This window comes from Panthera leo, chromosome C1, assembly GCF_018350215.1.
Source record: "Panthera leo isolate Ple1 chromosome C1, P.leo_Ple1_pat1.1, whole genome shotgun sequence".
Taxonomy (NCBI): domain Eukaryota; kingdom Metazoa; phylum Chordata; class Mammalia; order Carnivora; family Felidae; genus Panthera; species Panthera leo.
The window spans coordinates 85,599,864-85,605,502 of NC_056686.1; positions in this window are offsets into that span (position 1 = coordinate 85,599,864).

Here is a 5,639-nt window from a genome sequence, read left to right on the forward strand (position 1 = left end):
TGGGTGTTGGGCACTAATGAGTGTGTGTGTGTGTGTGTGTGTATGTGTGTATACATGTATATATATCTGTGTATATATATACATGTATATATGTGTATATACATGTATATATATGTACATGTGTATATATGTACATATGTATATATATATGGCAGGCCCCTTGACTTCTTAAGAGACTACTTTATGCTGTTTTCATATCACTTAGACTTCAAAGTCATTTCTCCCTTTTTTTCTGTCAATTACTGATAATAGAGGTATGGATTTTCTATATATTGTAAACATGTTGAGTAATTAAATATCTTACTTTGGTCAGTAATATCATGGTTCCTAAAATAACCCTTATTGGGTGTCTCTGGGAAATGTTCCTGGGGCATCAAAATTCTGTCATTCACCTTTTATAGAAAACCTATGAGTCTGGCACATACCAAAAAAAAAAAAAAAAAAAAAGCAGCAAAATAAAAAGTTGATGAATGTTCAAATTAGTGAGAGTTATTACTACAATATTAAAATCAGTGCGAAAGTTATTTTATCACCTGGCAGTTCCTCATTGCTACTACAGATCAAGCTTGCAATCTGGTGGTAGATGTAAGATATAGTTTATGGATAAGAAACTAAGGAAGAACACCTGGATGGCTCAGCCAGGAGAACATGCAATTCTTGATCTTGGGGTGCTGATTCAGTGGAGTTCCAGTATTTCAGTACTGATTGATCCCTGTTCATGCAGGGTAGTCAGGGTCTCCCTAAGTGCTCTTCAAGGATTCTGACAGGATGAAAAGAGAAGAGGAATTGTAAGTAATTTTCAAAAAAGAGATGATTCTTCCAGTAAAGTAGGAACACAGAAAATCTAAAAAATCGCAACATAAAAAGGTGTGTGGAGTAGTGAGAGATGAGACTTAAGCATAAAACATTTTAGTGGTATTTAGAAGATGCGAAGTTTATTTTAAAAAGATGAAAATGTGTAAACAGAGAGGTAAGAGGACAATCAGAAGAGGATTGTGCCATGAAAGACAAAGTAAGAGCAAAAAGATGAAAAAAGTATTACCAGAGGCAGGATTAGTGGAAAAGGAAGAGAAGGTGCAGTAATTATTCAGGAAATAATCAAGTGATTAATGTTCCTGACTCTAGTGATCTTCCTTCATAAGAAGCAGGCCTGATTCCAGTACCAATTAATTAAGAATCGTTGGGGGAGGAGCCAAGATGGCGGAAGAGCATGGAAGTCTTTTGTGTGTCTCGAGTCCATGAAATAAAACCAGACCAACACTAAACCATCCTACACATCTAGAAAACTGATTGGAGGATTAACACAACAATCTGCACAACCTGAACCACAGAATTCAGCAGGTATGTGGTGCGGAGAGGTGAACTTGGGGAGAGAGAAGCCGGTGTCAGGCAGGGAGCCACCTTTGCAGGCGGAGAGGATGGAGACCAGGGCATGAGAGAATAAGGGAAAAGCACCCCTCCCCAAAAGCAGCTGGAGAGAAAGTGGAAAATTGGAAACAGCCGCAGGGACTAAACTAAAAAGGGAGAAAGAAGAAAGGAGAGGGTTTACATTCCATTAAACTGTAAACAAGGGGACCACAGTTGGCAACTCCGCAGCTAGATACCTGACGCTGCTCTGATGGGAAGGGCGAATCTCCAGGAACAGAGTGGGATCCAGGAAGTTGTCAGGCCACACGGGGAAAAGCAGTTCCACTGCCGGAAGGACATTTGGTAGACACTGTTGAAGCCATCTGGTCCCAGCAGACCCCAGAAAACAGCCACATTCACTGGTGCTGGAATAAGGTCCTTAAGGGTGAAGGCTGGTGCCAGACATGTGCCAGATTTTCCATAGTCCCTGGAACACTGCTGCTACATATCTTGTGAACTTTTTCTGGGGTGGTCTGGCACCTGGCCGCAGTCTTGGGGCACCAGCAGCAGCAGGGTCCAGCAAGCGTTCCTGGGTGCAGCTGACATTCGGCCATTGCTCGTTTAGCCATTGCTCGGTGAGACCCTCCCACAGAGGGGCAGAACAAGTCAAAGCCACAGTCCTTCAGAAGTAAGGAGCCGGGGAAAACAGCCACATCTGAGACAAAACTCGGAGAGAGTTACTGCCTGGGGCCTGATCATGGAGAGTGAAAAAGCGGGGAGTGGATGAAAGCTGAAGACAGAGATCAGGTGCGCGATTACTGATCCAGGAGAACAGAGTTCCAATACTGGGTGATGCCATTTTCACCACTCCCATGCATGCGCATATGCACCTACGAGCGCCAAAACAACCCACCCCAGTAGGCTGGCAGTGCCAACTAGTGGAGAACGGAGCTGTTACACTGAGCCCCGCCCAACTGGGCCAACCTCCCTCTTCAAGAACACAAGTCTCACCACCTACTCACCTACTTAGTTTATGGACTATAAAGTGCTACATAGTCTGGCTTCTAGGGGAAAAAGAAATAATTTCAGTCCTATTTCAATCTGTTAGCAGATCCATCTATTCAGTTTTCTATTATTTTTTCTCTTTTACACTATTCTTTTTCTTGAATACAGAAAGAGAAAAAAATTCATTTTTATTTTCAATTTTTATTACAAAGATTTTCTTTCAATTTTTTACTATATTTTTTTACTTTTGTTTAACTTTTTTCAATTTCTATCTTCAATCATTCTATTTTAGTCTACTTCAGTGTATTCACCTTTTCAAATATTCAAACGATTTCCTTGTTTTCTTTTTTATTTTTCTTTTTTCTCTTTTTTGTGTCTTTTCTTTTTCTTGAATGCAGAATACTTTCAATTTCTATTAAAAATATTTTTCTTTTTTTCCTATATTTTTTGATTTATGTAAATTTTTTCAAATTCTATTTTACTCCCATCATTTTATTTTAGGCTACTACAGTGTATTCACTTTTTCAAATTTTTAAATGATTTCTTTTTTTTCTCTTTTTCCCTTCTTTTCTTTTTCTTGAATACAGAAAGAAAAAAAATTCATTTTTATTTTTAATTTTTATTAAAAATATTTTTAATTTTTTCCTACTGTATTCTTTACTTTTGTATATATTTTTTCAAATTCTATTTTACTCCCATCATCTCATTTTAGTCTACTTCAATGTATTCATCTTTTTCAAATTCTCATATGATTCCCTTCCTCCCCCCTTATTTTTTCTCTAATCTGTCAAACCACTTTCAGACCAAAATGCACCTAGGATCTAACATCATTTATTAGACTTTTTTGTGTGTGTATTTTTAATTTTTTAATTTTAATATTTTTTTAATTTTAATTTTTTTAGTTTTAATTTTTCTACCTCATTAATACCTTTTCTCCCTTCAAAATGACAAAACAAAGGAATTCACTCCAGAAGAAAGAGCACGAAGAAACAACAGCCAGGGATTTAACCAACACAGATAGAAGCAAGATGTCTGAACCAGAATTTAGAATCACGATAATAAGAATACTAGCTAGAGTCGAACATAGATTAGAATCCCTTTCTGCAGAGATAAAAGAAGTAAAAAATAGCCAGAATGAAATTAAAAATGCTATAACTGAGCAGCAATCATGGATGGATGCAGTGGCGGCAAGGATGGATGAGGCAGAACAGACAATCAGCAATATAGAGGACAAACTTACAGAGAATAACAAAGCAGAAAAAAAGAGGGAGATTAAGGCAAAAGAGCACCATTTAAAAATTAGACAAATCAGTGACTCATTAAAAAGAAATAACATCAGAATCATAGGGGTCCCAGAGAGGAAGAGAGAGAAATAGGGGTAGAAGTGTTATGTGAGCAAATCATAGCGGAAAACTTTCCTAACCTGGGGAGAGACACAGACATCAAAATCCAGGAAGCACAGAGCACCCCCATTAGATTCAACAAAAACTGACCATCAACAAGGCATATCATAGTCAAATTCACAAAATGCTCAGGCAAGGAGAGAATCATGAAAGCAGCAAGGGAAAAAAAAGTCCCTAACCTACAAGGGAAGACAGATCAGGTTTGCAGCAGACCTATCCACAGAAACTTGGCAGGCCAGAAAGGAGTGGCGGGATATATTCAATGTGCTGAATCAGAAATATATGCAGCCAAGGATTCTTTATCCAGCAAGGAGTTCATTCAAAATAGAAGGAAAGATAAAAAGCTTCCCAAACAAAAATTAAAGGAGTTTGTGACCACTAAACCAGCCCTGCAAGAAATCTTAAGGGGGACTCTGAGGGGAGAAAAGATGAATATAAATACATATATATATACATATATACATATATATATACGTATATATATATATATATATACATATATACATATATATATACGTATATATATATGTATATAACATACATGTATATAAATACATATATATATACATATATATGTATATATATATTTATATTCCTCTTTTCTCCCCTCAGAGTCCCCCTTAAGATATATATACATATATATATAGAGAGAGAGAGAGAGAGAGAAATAAACAAATACCAAAAGCAACAAAGATTAGAAAGGACCAGAAAACACCACCAGAAACTCCAACTCTACAAGCATCATAATGACAATAAATTCATACCTTTCAGTACTCACTCTAAATGTCAATGGACTCACTGCTCCAATCAAAAAACCTAGGGTAACAGAATGGATAAGAAAACAAGATCCATGTATATGCTGTTTATAAGAAACGCACTTTAGACCTAAAGACACCTTCAGATTGAAAATAAAGCAATGGAGAACCATCTATCATGCTAATGGTCAACAAAAGAGAGCCAGAGGAGCCATACTTCTATCAGACAATCTAGACTTTAAAAGAAAGACTGCATCAAGAGATGCAGAAGGGCATTATATCATAATCCACAGGTATATCGACCAAGAAGACCTACCAATTGTAAACATTTATGCACCAAATGTGGCAACACCCAAATATATAAATCAATTAATCGCAAACATAAAGAAACTCATCGTGGGGCGCCTGGGTGGCTCAGTCGGTTGAGCGTCCGACTTCAGCTCAGGTCACGATCTCACGGACCGTGAGTTCGAGCCCCGCGTCGGGCTCTGGGCTGATGGCTCAGAGCCTGGAGCCTGCTTCCAGTTCTGTGTCTCCCTCTCTCTCTGCCCCTCCCCCGTTCATGCTCTGTCTCTCTCTGTCTCAAAAATAAATAAACGTTAAAAAAAAAAATTAAAAAAAAAAAAAAAAAAAAAAGAAACTCATCGCTAGTAATACCATAATAGTAGGAGACTTCAACACCCCACTCACAACAATGGACAGATCATCTAATCAAAAAATCAACAAGGAAACAATGGCTTTGAATGACACACTGGACCAGATGGACTTAACAGATATGTTCAGAACATTTCATCCTAAAGCAGCAGAATATACATTGTTCTGCAGTGCACATGGAACATTCTCCAGAATAGACCATATATGGGACACATATCAGCCCTAAGTCAGTGCAAAAAGATCGAGATCATACCGTGCATATTTTCAGACCACAATGCTATGAAACTCAAAATCAACCACAAGAAAAAATTTGGAAAGGTAACAAATACTTGGAGACTGGAGAATATCTTACTAAAGAATGAATGGACTAATCAAGAAATTAAAGAGGAAATTAAAAAGTATATGGAAGCCAATGAATATGATAACATCACAACCCAAAACCTCTGGGACGCCTCAAAGGCGGTCATAAGAGGAA